This window comes from Lissotriton helveticus, chromosome 7 (assembly GCF_964261635.1).
Source record: "Lissotriton helveticus chromosome 7, aLisHel1.1, whole genome shotgun sequence".
Classification (NCBI taxonomy): Eukaryota; Metazoa; Chordata; class Amphibia; order Caudata; family Salamandridae; genus Lissotriton; species Lissotriton helveticus.
In genome coordinates this window covers 676,716,262-676,732,200 of record NC_136068.1, presented here as the reverse complement: position 1 = coordinate 676,732,200, position 15,939 = coordinate 676,716,262, and positions in this window count along the sequence as shown.

Here is a 15,939-nt window from a genome sequence, read left to right as displayed (position 1 = left end):
TCATTGCGCGTAAGACGGGTGACCGAGTATTTGGACACCCTACCGAATATGAAAGAAGATCTAGACAGAATATATCGTTTCATCCGTACAGGAGAGGATCCAGAAAGTATTGGCGAAATCATGTCTTTAAGGAAAGCTGAGACTCAGCTCATGCTATTAAAGTTTCTAATTAATTGTTTAATAAGGGAACAAGATTATCCGACTAAAGATCCGACCGAAATGAGAGTCCTGACAAAGTGGAGTGATAATATAGCCGAGGGAAGACACAGGACATTAAGTTGTATAGAGAGTATGTACAAGAAAATTCGTAAGGAAATAATAAGGTTGCACGAGAAACGCAAAGCAGCACAAGTAAGCGAGAAAGAAGACGACTCTGATACTGAAGAGGTAGACGACGAGAATCCTACCAGAATAGCGTATGTAGGTAAATCTAGACTTCCCGACCGACATTCACGCCTAGAACACAAGAAAGTTTTTCCTCCTCCAGCACCAGAACAAGGTTCTCTTGAACAAGTATTTCAAGTTACCGATCACATTCTGAAATCACGAATCGGTTATAGTGAACTTAGTACTATGCATGAACAAGAACTAGCCCGATCAGCAGTCCGATGGACTACTGATTCTACCACTTTTCCAGACGAAATAGTGGCACAAATGTTTCTGAAACTGCCCCCAGCCGAGCAGCGACTGGTGGGTATGTATATGATCCAGCACCTCATTACACTGTATGAGGGGCAACATTCTGACCCAGGTCCGTTACACGATGTTCTGAACGAGTTACTCCAATATAGATGGCGAGGTTTAGGTACCGATTTAATTAGTGTCATTCTAGAACAGCGCCACAAATATAGAACGTTACTGAATCCGCATTTTGTTCACGTCTCACCCCCAGGAAGTAAACCATTCTACATAGATAGACAGCATCCGTTACGAGAAGTACACCCAGTTAGGACAGCGGGTGGTGAAATGCAACGAGTATTTGTTTACACCCCTATCACAAAGATGGAACTCTTAGAGATGAAAAAGTTAATTCCCTGTCACGACAAAGACCCAGCAGGGTTCCATCGAGAATTAAAAGACATGCTCCGTATGGGAGAATACACGTATCCAGATATCATTAAAATGCTAAAAGTCCTGTTGCCCGCAGGGGTATATGAAAAACTCAAGGAAAAAGAATGGGAGGTGGGAGAGAAAAAGATTGATTGGACAGCTCTAGAAGCTGAAGATAATATACGAGTACCAGGTACCGGTCTTGGGGACAAATGTAAAGAATTGCCCGAGTTATTGATACAAGTTTTGCCAAGGTTACTAGCCACGAAAAAGGAAGATTGGGATGCAATCTCAGCATGCAAACAGAAACAGGATGAAGACACTAGTGATTTTTATTCTAGATTTGAAAAATGTTTTATTATTAACAGTGGTCTGAAGACGAGTAGCGAGTCATACCCTCATCTTTTTGTTACTAAACTAGTCGAGAATTCAAGTCCACAAGTTAAAAATCGAGTTTTGAAAGTCGAAAGTACCTGGCAAGCTAGTACCCCGTCACAAAGGCTTCAGATGCTCCAGTATCACCAGAATAGAATCAGGGAAGAGCAAGAACACGAAAAGAGACGTATGAAAGACACGAAAATGAAAGTATTAGTTGCACAATCTGTTCCACAAGACAGTCAGAAGAGGGGTCCGAATCAAGCCAGTCATCCTGCAGCTCCCGTTAAAGGGACATGCAATTATTATAAACAGCCAGGTCATTTTATAAACGAGTGTGCAGTTCTGAAACACAATATAGCCACTGGTAAGACTAAAGAAAGACCACGTCCGCCTAGACAAGAACAAGTTTCACAGACTTCTCAGTCACCACAGAATGCACAACAGACAGTTCCAGCACCGCAGCCTATCGCTGCAACACAGCATGTTACACAGCAGATGTACCAGTATGCCCAGACAGAGTATCCAGAGTATCAACAGTATTCATGAAACAGCCTAGAGAGGGAGGTAGGCTTGCCTCTCATCGAGATACCTGTAGATCAAGAGGGTCCCTATGTACACAGTCAAGTATTAGGGAAAGACAGAAAGTTTTTGATTGATGCCGGGGCAAGTAGGACTACTATCAGTCATGACGAGGTTCCAGGGGCTCCGCTCTCAGGCTCTAGAAATGTTTCCCTTGGATTTTCAGGAAAGCCTATTGTTAACGAGATTTCAAAACCAGTTTCCCTAGAAGTTGGTCCCTTGTCCCGAACTACTGATTTGTTACTCACGAAAGCATGTCCAGAAAATTTATTAGGCATTAAAACATTGAAAGAATTAGGTGCAGTGATATGCTGTTCCCCAGAAGGAGTCCGATTGTTTTTGCGTGACTTTAAAGGTCACTATGTATTGCGTGATTTTGATCCAAGACTATCAAATGTACCGCAGCATTTATGGGCGCAAGGTCCAACTGATGTAGGTTTTATGCACATCACACCCCATCGTGTGACTCTCAAGCAAGGTATAGTCTTGCCACGAATCAGACAGTACAGATTGCCACCTGAGGCTGTAGCAGCCTTATCCAAAATTATTGATGAGCTCATTGCTCAAGGAGTGGTTGTAGAAACTGACTCCAATGTATGTAATTCTCCTATCATTCCAGTCATGAAACGTACTGATCCAAATGCACCTCCAGTATATCGATTAGTGATTGACCTTCGAGAACTTAATAAATGTATCATACCCCAGTACCCAGTAGTCCCAGATATTTCATCCCTATTGACAGCTATTGATTCTGAAGCTACGTTTTTCACTGTTATCGACCTCAAGAACGCATTTTTCAGTGTTCCCATTCATCCAGACAGCCAGTACCTTTTCGGATTCTGTTTAGATGGAAGGAGCTATAAATTCACACGAGCTCCTCAAGGTTTCACAGAAAGTCCTAGTATTTACAGTCAAGCACTTAAAAGACAGCTAGACAATATTCACATGCCAACTGACACTGCCCTGCTCCAGTATGTCGATGATCTATTGATCACAGCCCGTTCTGAACGTGACTGCGAGCGTGCGTCACTTATAGTCCTGTATTTTCTGGCCGAGCAGGGGCACAAGGTGTCCCCTTCGAAGCTTCAATTCTGTGTCCAGCAAGTGATCTACTTAGGCCACTTACTGTCCAAGTGGGGTAGGCAGTTGACACCAGACCGTATCCAGTTGATAGCGAGTCTTCCACAGCCCAAGACACAGAAGGAGGTACGTGCTTTTATTGGCCTCACTTCTTACTGCAGACAATGGATTCCTCAGTATGCATTTCTAGCTAAGCCACTGATACAGTTAACGACACAGGAGGCAGCCGTATCGACTGTCCTCCCTTGGACATCTGAACATACACTTGTTTTTAATGAATTAAAGAAAGCCTTATGCCAAGCACCTGTTCTAGCTACACCGAACTACAGTAAGCCTTTTACACTTTTTGTCACAGAACGTGATGGTACTGCATTATCTGTTCTCACACAAGATCAAGCCGGACAGTACAAGCCCTGTGCTTATTTTTCGAGCACACTAGATCCAGTAGCCCAGGCTTTGCCTGCGTGCCTCAAGTCAGTTGCAGCTACAGCTCTAGCTATCAGACAAAGTGATTCCATAGTATTAGGACACTCTCTGACAGTACAAGTTCCACATTCCGTGGAAGTTCTTTTAAACCGAACACAGACTCAGCACTTGACAATTGCACGTTTAACAGGTTATGAACTGACACTGTTCCAGCCACACATAGAAATCAGACGCTGCAACATTCTAAATCCTGCTACACTGTTACCGTCAGTTACTTCAAATCCTGCCACACATAACTGTGTGGAAGTCATTAACACTATGACTAAGCCAAGACAAGACCTGACAGACATTGCATTACCTAATCCCGACCTTACACTTTATGTGGATGGTTCATGTATGAGAACTAGTACAGGAGAACTAGTAGCCGCGTATGCAGTGACTACTGACACCGAAGTTATTGAAACACACCGTATTGACACCCTGTCTGCTCAAGCAGCAGAGCTAGTTGCTCTGACCCAAGCCTGCATACGTGCCAAGGACCTGAAAGTAAACATATATACAGATTCACGTTACGCATTCGGAGTTGTACACGACTTCGGAGTGCTCTGGCAGGAGAGAGGTTTCATGACTTCTCATGGAACCAAGATTCAGCATGGTCTCCTCATTCAAGCTCTGTTAGATGCAATACATTTACCGACAGCTATCGCTATCATGAAGTGCAAGGCACATACGAAAGTTACTGACATCATTTCCCAAGGTAACGATCTAGCAGATCGAACAGCCAAGCTTACAGCTCAGACCCCAGACATTCCAGTTAACACGACACGGACACTCACTCTAGATCCGACTACTTGTATGACAGTTAAGGACCCTACACAAGATGTCATAGACATACAGTTACATGCTACTCCCGAAGAAATCAAGAAATGGTCCGAACAAGGAGGGGTCCAGACAGATCAAGGATGGGTGATGAAGGGAAAAGCCACATGGTTTCTCCCCGACTCTATGGTTCAAGTCATTATTAACACCGCACATAGTCCAGCACATCTAGGAGAAAAAGCCATGTTAGACAGTATACAGAACGTTTGGTTCAACAAGCACCTACGAGCTGCAGCCAAGCAGAAAGTCCGTACTTGTATGATATGTTGTCAATTCAATCCAGGTAAAAGTGTCCCGGTGGAACAAGGTGGATTCCAACCTCCTGACCACCCTTTTGAAGTCCTCCAGATGGATTACATTCAGATGGAGCGATGTCGAGGTTTCAAGTATGTCCTCGTAGTTGTATGCGCTTTGTCCAGGTGGACAGAAGCATATCCAGTTCCAGATTACACCGCTGCGACCACTGCCAGGCAGTTGGTTCCTGAATTCTTTCCCCGTTATGGACTCCCTAGGGTCGTGTATTCAGATAACGGCCAGCCATTCTCATCCGAGTTAATGAAACATGTTTCCCTTCTGTTAGGGTACCAGTGGAAGTTCCATTGTGTGCGCCATCCTGAAGCAGCCGGTCTCGTAGAGAGACATAATCAGACCCTGAAAATCCGCATTGCAAAAGTTTGTAAAGAGAAAGGTGTAGACTGGCTAGTTGCCCTGCCAGTTGCATTATTTTATATGCGAATGGTTGCACATTCCAGATCAGGTCTGTCCCCTTATGAGGTCGTATTCGGCCGCCCCCCAAACATGTGGGGTACACCTAGACCCCGCAGTATTACAGATGTTTCCAGTAATATGCTGACAGATTACCTAGCTTCCTTGATGTCTGCCCTACACTCTTGTCGTTCGCAGGTTGCCGCTGCATTTCCAGACAATACTGAAGTGAAACCGCATGAGGTCATTCCAGGCGACCTCGTCCTTGTAAGGAACTTTGATCGTTCAAGTCCGCTGGAGCCTCGTTGGAAGGAGCCGCGACTTGTTCTCCTGACCACCCGCACGGCCGTGAAGTTGGAGGGCCGCAAGGGGTGGGTCCATCTTTCCCATATCAAGAAATTCCATGGACTTCGTGAAAAATCTTTTGCAAAGGACTGTTCCATTTCTAAGGACTGCCTAAAAACAGACTCTGAACTCAAGCCTTCCCTGTTAGAGGAAACTCCGCAACAGGAGTATAAAAAGAAACTCCGGTCTAGCAAAATAAGTCAGCCAGTTTAATTGTCTAAGTCCCTCTCGGGTGAAACGGTTAGACAGGTATCTGACATGTATGAGATAGACCCCCATAGTGAGAGAGTTAGTCAAAACTCTATACGATGTATCGTCATTTTAAGTTTCTTATTGTTTCTAAGTTTAATGGTTACCTGCACAAGTTATGCATTACATTTATGTTTTCCAATTTCTCATGTAAATAAGTTTGCTAATGCTACAGTAGAGCACACATTTAGTGATCTGCCTCCTCACGAGCTATCCTATCGTCTTGCTATGCGAAACAATACATTCATCCGAATGTTACACTATTCACACCAGACCAGCAATGCCACTAATTGTTGGGTGTGTGGTCGACTCCCCCCTTTCCAGACACCGAAGGGAGTTCTGCCACTCTTTCCTTATCCGTTTTCACATAATGGTTCGTGTGGAGCATGGTCCACGTTAACGTCATCCTCCAATGATATGTCCCTTCTGAATAGAACATGTTTTCCAGACAAGCAAGGTCTCTCCCATAGAACAGGGTTAGATCTAGAAAATGAAGTTTATAATTTAGGTAATTATTCTTCGAATTTTATGGTCCTGAATGTTCAGTCTGATACTACTCCAGATTTGCCTGCTATTTCAGTACTACCAGTCAAAGGCGAATTATGTGTCAGAAAGAATGGTTCCGCACATGTAGGACATAGTGATTGTACTATTACTGTCGAGTATAGAGACAGTGGGAAATCTATTTTCAAAGCCTCACGTCATTCTTATTTTGTTTGTGGTCAGACCGCATATATTCGTCTGCCCCTCGATTGGGATGGAACATGTTACATTGCCTTCCTACTGCCACCAGTTTTTCTAGCCCCATCTGATTATCATAGAAACACACATCTAGTACACGTCAGACATAGAAGGGAGATCGAGTCCCCAATTGTCGATCAAACTGAAACTACTCTAGAACAATATCAAGACTTTAATAAAGGTTTCTTCTTCTTTATAGGACCTATCCAGAATAGTAAGTTAATACGTAGGTTAACCAGAACCCTCGAAGCAGTAGTGAATGAGACTACTTCTGCTCTAGGTAACTTAACCGAAGAGCAATCTGCTATGAGATTTGTCGTGCTCCAAAATCGTCTCGTTCTTGACGTCATACTGGCCGATAGAGGAGGAGCATGTAGAGTCATCGGATCTAGTTGCTGCATTTTCATTCCTAATAACGCGCCGTCTGTTTATTCGGCTATAACCAGACTTCATAAAATAGCCCATCAGTTACACCAGAATCCAGGCACCTGGACATGGTCCAGTTGGCTCTGGAGTATTATATCTGCCTGGGGATGGAAAGTATTGTCATTCCTAGGTATTGCAGTAATGATCATATTCAGTTGCTGCCTCTGTATACAATGTGGCCCTGCGATTTGCGGCATGTGTGCTACCTCTTGTATTCCTAGTCCTAAATCCCGTTCCAAGACAATTCGAGACGAGCAAATGATGCTATATGAAATGATAGATGGTATCATGAATATTGATGTTTCCTGATGGAAACGTAGGGCACAAGGAGGGAATGTGGAAAAGTAAATTTTACCATGTCATATGTGCCTACGTGTTCCCCATGTTATGTCATATGTGCATGATCGATATGCATGTATCCCCTTTCTGATCGATTAAAGACGCAATTACAGTTGTGTCCATCTCTAGTATGCCAGTTTCCAGTCCTCGTGAAAACAACGAATATTAGGCCTATGTAAACCTACGTTGCCACGTTTTACAGTGTGCACGTTAATTCATTGAATTGTCCCCGTTTCTAGGCCTCAAAAGGGCCCGGACTCAGATTCAGCTCCTGTCTCCTGAACCCTCTCCGAGGAGCGATACAGCCCCCACCTGTATCCCTGACCCTTCACTTACTTCATGCCTCGCAGTGCCCGGCCCGGCCTGGCTCTGCCTCCCAGTCTGCCAAGAGTATGTTATGTTTCTAGTTATCAGTCCAGCCCTCCTTCTCTGCATTCCTAAGCTACTGAATCACATCAATAGTTTCCGTCATGGTCTAGCCTTTATGTCTCCATGTAAGAGAAATACTGTATTAATATTCATAGAATATTCCTCGCACACGCACTACATATAGAATTATGCATGCACCAGTCTTAGTGTCTGTTAGCCTTTGCCCTGATAACTTTTGGATTCTATCAACATGTACTCTAAACACCAGATACTAGATATGCCTGGGTACATGTCGCTCTGACCCTCCAGACTTTAGTCTCCTCTTCTAGGGCAGAAGTCATAGCCCCCAGTTCTCCCTGGTAACACGTCATTGCCAGTTTGCGCGCACCACTAGGTTAGAGGTCCCAGCTGCTCAGGTAGCCCCCTCCATGTTTCCGCCCCTTTTTATGACATATTCTGTTACGTTTACATCACATGTCTATGTATACGCCCTGTACACGCCTTCTTGTTACATCATTTTGCCCTTATCTTTCGCGACTGCTACAAACCACGCCTACTGCTACGCCCCCTGTATTGAATGTAATGTATTTGTTTAACTATAAATATTGTGCACTGTTATTAAAAGCTAGCCAATTCCCAGATCCTGCCCCCGGCAGCTGCCATCCCATTCCCATGCAGGCTGTCCTGTTCCTGTCCTTTATGTCTGATTAAAGCCTGTAGACTCCAGCTACCTCGAATCTTGACTCTTATTTATTGAGCTATCTGTTTATATGAGTATCCTGAAAAAGAGAACCGGTAATTAATTATTTATTTACCACACTCCGAAGATGCAGGGTTCAAAGTAGTGAGTTCCTCTAAGGGTCAGCCGCGACAGCGCCAGCAGGGCTCTCGACTCCAGGATACAACTGCCGACCCATTCCAGAGCTGCCCCAGATATAGGTCTGGAGTCCTTTGATATCCGGACCCTCGCGCCTGGGGGTCAGAGGGGCCGGGATGAGAGTGTCCAGACACCCAGCAGGGGGGTGGAGCCAGCGCCCAGGGAGGCCGGAGGGCGATCGCAACCAGGCGTCCGGGGACGGCTGGAGGACCATCGAAACTCCCCTCCTTCTTGATCCGTCAAGTGGCCGCTTTACCACCTGGTCGGATCTTGGTGCCTCGATGTCGGGGCTTCGCTGGGGCCGCGGCTGAGGTCGGGCCGAGGCCACGTGGCCCGGGCGTGGAGTGTCCAAGATGGAGTCGGGGCCTGAGATGGCGGCCCGGGATAGGGGTCGGACTGGCAGCGTGGGGTGAGTAGGGGTCGCCGTGTTTCTGAAGGGGAGAGCCAGGGGTCGCCAGGAGTGGTGGCTCTTGTTGAGGGTTGGAGAGGTAACTTCGTCGGGAAGGTCAGGGGTCGCTGCTGTCCAGGGCCCGCCATGCGGGAGGAAGGGGACCACGCCACGAGGCCGGGTCCAACACACGTCCCCCCCAGCTGAAGGCGGGGAGAGTCACCCATCTTCTTGGGGGTACTCCTCGTCGAGGCGGAAAAAGCGGGACAGGCCGTCGGCGTTGGCGTGGTCGTTGCCGGGGCGATGTTCCACAGTGAAGTCCATCCCTTGGAGGGAGATGGACCATCGCAGCAACTTCGGGTTCTCTCCTCGCATTTGCATCAACCACCGCAAGGGTCGGTGGTCAGTTTACACCCGGAAGTGGGTGCCGAAGAGATAGGGCCGGAGTTTCTTGAGGGCCCACACCGCGGCGAAGGCCTCCCGTTCAATGGTGCTCCAGCGTTGTTCTCGGGCCAGACGACGTCGGCTGATGAAGGCCACAGGTTGATCAATTCCCTCGGGGTTGACTTGGGAACGGACCGCCTCGACACCGTGCTCCGAGGCATCTGTTTGGACTATGAATTCCCGGCTGTAGTCGGGGGCCTGGAGCACGGGGGCGGTACACATCGCTGTCTTCAGGGTCTCAAAGGCGGCCTGACACTCGGGTGTCCAGTGCACCTTCAGTGGCTGCTTCTTGGAAGTGAGTTCGGTGAGGGGGCCCACAATGCTCCCATAGTCCTTCACGAAGCGCCGGTAATACCCAGTGAGCCCCAGGAAGGCTCTGACTGCTGTCTGGGTGACCGGGGGCTCCCAGGCCATGATGGCGTCGATCTTGGGTTGGAGGGGAGCCACATGGCCGCTCCCCACTTGGTGTCCCAGATAGGTCATGGAACCTTGGCCTATCTGGCATTTGCTCGCTTTGATGGTCAGCCAGGACCTCCCAGAGGTGCTTGAGGTGCTCGGCCCAGTGGAGGCTGTACACCGCAATATCGTCCAGATATGCGGCGCTGAACTCTTCTAGCCCTGCCAGCACCTTATTCACCAGTCTCTGGAACGTTGCGGGGGCGTTCTTCATCCCGAAGGGCATCACCCTGAAGTGGTAGTGGCCATCGGGGGTTGAGAAAGCGGAGCCTCTTTGGCGCCCGGGGTGAGTCCGATCTGCCAGTATCCGGATGTTAGGTCGAATGTGCTCAGGTAGCGGGCCGCCCCCAGGCGGTCGATCAGTTCATCGGCCCGGGGAATGGGGTGTGCATCGGTCCGGGTGACGGCGTTCAACCCCCGGTAGTCGACACAAAATCGTAGTTCGGGAGTGGCGCCAGGGGCGGCGGCTTTTGGGACCAGGACGACAGGGCTGGCCCAGGGACTGTCGGAGGGTTCTACTACCCCCAGGGCCAGCATTTTGGAGACCTCCGATTGGATGCAGGTCCGAACTCGGTCGGGAACTCGGTAGGCCCGGTGTCGCACAGGTGGGCTGTCCCCGGTGTCGACATCGTGGACGCACCACTGGGTGACACCGGGGGTGAGGGAGAACAAGTCTGCGAATTGACCCAACAATTTTTGGCAGTCTTGGCGTTGTTCTGGGGTCAGGGCGGAGGAGAGGGTGACCCCCTCGACGGAGCCGTCTTTCTCGGAGGTACTTAGGAGGTCCGGTAGGGGCTCGGAGTCGTCTTCGGCCCCGCCATCGGTAGCCATCAGCAGGTTAAGCTCCGTTCGGGCAAAGTGAGGCTTGAGCCGGTTGGAGTGGAGGACCCGGAGGGGGTTTCTGGGGGACTCCAGGTCCACCAGGTAAGTGACAGGGCTCTTGTGCTCTACCACTATGAAGGGCTCCGTCCACTTGTCCTGGAGGGCACAGGGTTCGACTGGGGACATGACCCAGACCTGTTGGCCCGGCTCGAACTCAATGGAAGAGGCGTTTTGGTCATACCAGCGTTTCATCTCCTCCTGGCTGGCCTCGAGGTTGGCTTCTGCAAGTTCCCGGAACTTCCGAGTCTGATTTCGGAGGGTCAGGAGGTACCGGTAGACGTCGGGTGGAGCCCCTTTGACTGCAGCCTCCCAGCCTTCTTTGACTAGGCTGAGGGGACCCCGGACGGGGTGTCCGTACAATTGTTTGAAGGGGCTGAATCCCAGGGACTTCTGAGGGACCTCTCGATAAGCGAAGAGGAGGAAGGGCAGCAGTACGTCCCATAGGCGTCGCAGGGGCTCCTCCAGGCCCATGATCATCCCTTTGAGAGTTCGATTGAAGCGTTCCACAACCCATTCCCTTGGGGGTGGTAGGGGGTCGTAAAACTTATACGTGACCCCGCACTGTTGCCACAGGGACTTCATGTATCGGGAAATGAAGTTCGTACCCCGGTCACTGATGACTTCTCGAGGGAAGCCCACCCGGGAGAAGATCCCCATCAGCGCCCGGCCCACCACGGGGGCCGTCACCGTCCGGAGCGGGATGGCTTCCGGATAGCGGGTGGCATGGTCCACCAGGACGAGAATAAACCGGTGTCCTTGGGAGGTGTGGGGCTCCAGAGGCCCCACAATGTCGATTCCCACCCGCTCAAATGGGGTACTGACGACTGGGAAGGGTTGAAGGGGCGTCTTGTGCTTCCCTCCGCTCTTCCCGCTGGCTTGGCAGGTGGGGCAAGTCCGGCAGTGATTGTTCACATCATTTTTCATTTTTGGCCAGTAGAAATGGGTCACCAGGCGGCTGTATGTTTTGTCCTGCCCCAGGTGCCCGGCGAGGGGCACATCGTGTGCCAGGTTCAGGAGGAAGTCTCTGAATCGGAGGGGGACCACCAGCACCCGGCCGGCCCCTAGTTCGGCAACCTTTTGCTCACTGTAGAGGAGATCGTGGTCCCAATAGACCCAGTGGGACCCCGAGGGGTCTCCGGTGGCTTGAGTGGCGGCTTGCTGTCGGATTCCTTCGAGGGAGGGACAGGTTTTCTGTTCTTGCCGGAACTGTTCTCGTGTGGGGCCACCTTCTTGGCGCCATTGGGCTAGTTCCGGGAGGTTGTCGAGCTCAGCAATTTCTTCACTGTTGGGCCCCAGGGGTTCGGGCTCTGGGTCGGTGTCTTCGGATACGGCGGGCGGCGGAGGTGCAGGCCACTCGGGGTCTCCAGCCGGGGCGGCTTCCGTCGGGGGGGGTGGCCCGGGCGGCCATGGATCGGGTGGTCGCACAGACCCACTCGGGAAGGCCTAGCATCCTCAGATGCTCTCTCCGCTCGACGCCGGCCCAGGGGGAACTTTCTAGGTCGTTCCCAAGGAGGCAGTCCACGGGGGCATCGTCCCGGACGGTCACCTTCAGCATGCCCGACACCCCTCCCCACTCGAAAGGGATGCGGGCCATCTGGCACAGGCTCTCGGAATTGTCCGCCGACCGTACTGGGCACAGCACATGGGGCAGGATTTGGTCGGGGGTTACCAAGTGGCCACGGACGGCCATCACGCTGGCTCCGGTGTCGCGGAGGGCTTCGGCCCAGTGCCCATTAATGGTGACCCATTGGCGGTACTTCTGAGTGTTGCCCGGAATCGGGGTCAGGGGAACCATGTCTCTCTCGCCTAGACACATCAGGGACATGGCGGCGGGCTCCCACTCGGTCTGGTCTTCGTCATAGTTCTCTTCTTCGCCCCTTTCTTCTCCCAGGGCGGCGGCGGCGATCTGGCGGTTTGGAGGACCGGTGGCAACGGGTCGTTGGTTCAGCGGGCAGAGGGGGTCATTGGTGTAGTGACCGGGCCGCTGGCATCTGTGGCAGGTAACGTTCGGGCGGGGCCCCGGACGTGCTGGGGGGCCCCTCTTCTGGCCAGGGATGGGGAAGTGGAGTCGGGGGCGGCCCCATGGGGGAGTCTCGGCTCCTGTTCTGGCCTCCTCCGCCGCCTCGCGGCCGGTGGTTCCCCGGGGAACCTCGGCCGTAGTCTCCCATCGGGGTCCGGGGGACCCGGATGCTCACCCATCTATCAGCCTCGACGGCGAGTTTACGTGGCTCGGTCAGTTTGCTGTCGAGGAGATGCTGCCGGAGTTTGATAAAACAGTTGTTGGAGAGGTGCTCCCACACAATAAGGTTGAACAGCTGCTCGTATGTGGTGACTTGGCTGCCTTTGATCCACCCCTCTAGGGCTCTGCTATAGAAGTTCACGTACTCCACCCATGTAGTCCCGGGGAGTTTCTTACAGTCTCGGAATCGCTGCCGGTACATCTCGGGGGTGAGTCCATAGCGAGTAAGGAGGGCGGCTTTGATGTGTTCTTAAGAGGTCATCTCGGCATCTGGGAGCTCCAGCAGGGCGTCTCGCCCTTCATTGACGAACTTCCCCCACAAGCCGGCACCCCAGTCTTTTTGGGGTACTCGATGAGAGGCCATGGCTACCTCGTAGGCCTTAAACCATTGTTGGATGTCGTCGTTTTTATAGTATTCTTTGACGACATCTTTGGGGATGTTGACTTTCGTGTCCGCAGGAGGAGGTGGGCTCCGGTCCCCGGAGGCGCTGGCCTCCCCATTTTTTGCCTTGATCTCAAGTTCTTTCAAGCCACGTTCGTGCTCGAACGTGAGCTTCTTCTCCTCTAAGTCTCTCTGCCTTCGTTTTTCCTCCAGGTCTCCTTGCAGCCGTAGTTGCTCAAGGGCTATCTTTTTCTCGGCCAGCTGTAGCTCTCCGTCCAGACGGAGTCGGGCGAGCTCCAATTCGTGGAGCAGGCTCCTTTCTCGCTCTCGGGCGTCTTCGTGGGAGAGGCCCGTGTCTAGGTTTGTAGGTCTTTCCTCTGCCGGGGTTGTGTCGGTCTCTGGTTGCATGTTCGGAACTGTGTTGTCTCTACTCTGGGGTGGCGTCGCTTCTGCCTCCACCCATGTTTGTAGGGCCAGCTTGAAATCCTCCTTGGTGTTCAGTCCAGTGGTAGCGATGCCCAGGTCCTTGCAGAATTGTTTCAATTCCTTGTGGTTATAATCCTCCAACCGTTCTTTCTGGAACTCCGCGGTTGGTCTGGTTTCTTTGGTGGTCATGGTTGTGGTGTGTTTCTGTCAGTAGTGGGTGAGTCCCTCTCTGTACGATTTGCGTCGGCTCGGATCGCACCGCCTGCCACCAATGTTAGAAAGGCGGATCCTGGGGAGGCAGAAGATGTCTGACTGACCACCCCGAGTCCCACCTCTCCGTATGGAGTTTGGCCCAGCGTCGTCGAGGGGCCTCCGGAGTGAGGCTCCTCTCTTAGAATCGTACAGTAGAGCAACCACACCACTACAAAGGGACACCACACCAGAGGATAACTTCTTAGAATCTTTATCAGCAATAACGATTGGTTCTTTCGGTACTATGTACATACGGATCGGGGGGATCCTTAAAGTCTCGGTAACTGCGGGAAAGGGGTAGCGGGACAGTCTCAGTACCAGGTTGGTACGGCGGTACCCTACGCACAGCCCTCAATCCTCGAGCTGGGAGGTTCCGCCAGGTCAAGCCGCGGCAGCGCCAGCAGGTTCCGAAGATGGATTCAGCGAGGTTGGGCCGCGGCAGCGCCAGCAGGCTCCGAAGGTGGTTTCAGCGAGGTTGGGCCGCGGCAGCGCCAGCAGGCTCCGAAGATGGTTTCAGCGAGGTTGGGCTGCGGCAGCGCCAGCAGGCTTCGAAGATGCAGGGTTCAAAGTAGTGACTACCTCTTAGGGTCAGCCGCGACAGCGTCAGCAGGGCTCTCGACTCCAGGATACAACTGCCGACCCATTCCAGAGCTGCCCCAGATATAGGTCTGGAGTCCTTTGATGTCCGGACCCTCGCGTCTGGGGGTCAGAGGGGCCGGGATGAGAGTGTCCAGACACCCAGCAGGGGGGTGGAGCCAGCGCCCAGGGAGGCCGGAGGGCGATCGCAACCAGGCGTCCGGGGACGGCTGGAGGGCCATCGAAACTCCCCTCCTTCTTGATCCGTCAAGTGGCCGCTTTACCACCTGGTCGGATCTTGGTGCCTCGATGTCGGGGCTTCGCTGGGGCCTTGGCTGAGGTCGGGCCGAGGCCACGTGGCCCGGGCGTGGAGTGTTCAAGATGGAGTCGTGGCCTGAGATGGCGGCCCGGGATAGGGGTCGGACTGGCAGCGTGGGGCGAGTAGGGGTCGCCGTGTTTCTGAGGGGGAGAGCCGGGGGTCGCCAGGAGTGGTGGCTCTCGTTGAGGGTTGGAGAGGTAACTTCGTCGGGAAGGTCAGGGGTCGCTGCTGTCCAGGGCCCGCCATGCGGGAGGAAGGGGACCACACTACGAGGCCGGGTCCAACATAGATCATATTAAGGTTTGATCTAAGAAGTCAGCTAGGACCAACCATCAAGTATGGAGGTACGGAAATTGACACCACAAGAAAGATCAGTTGACCTCAATACATGACTATGCCTTCATCCTTGGTTTCAACAGTGGCATCTGGAAAATAATGGTACTTAGTCAAAAGTCTGCCATCTGGTAGAATTTGCTGAGGGGAGCAGATGAACGGACATCTATTAAACCATTCATCAGTCAGGGAATGGTGAGTTGATGAGGAATATTACCCACATATTTTGGAAAACCTGTTTATTGTTATTTTTAAGAATAGAAGAAAAATGCCTTCCTTTCTGGCTGGTCAAGGAAAGGAGAGTTTGATACAAACATCTGGCATGTGACATCTGAGCGATGCATGCAATGACCCATTGGTATATACTTATGAGTGGTATATATTTATGAGTGCTGTATGGTACTATGTTGCAGGATGTTGAGCAAGATGTGGTGCAAGGTTGGCAGTGCACCACTAATATTTGTGCCTGTACAGCAAGATCCTCTGCGGGTGTGTAGTCTTGAAGACTTGGACATTAGTGGAAATATCACACATGTAATAGTATCAATTAAAAAAGTTAGGGCCTCTGGAACCAACAGTACTTCATATGTGCCAGTTATATTAATAAATATTCATGGACATCCAAACTGAGGGTAAGGCCTCCCTGCCCACTATAATTCAAATAGTGTTTATAAGAGTTTGGAAATAGAACAATGATACATATACAGTTCTATTCTGTAAGCTTTAGAGTTTCCTGTTAGAAAACAGAAACAAATACCAGTGGCGGCCACTCACACATACACCTCATTCACACACACAT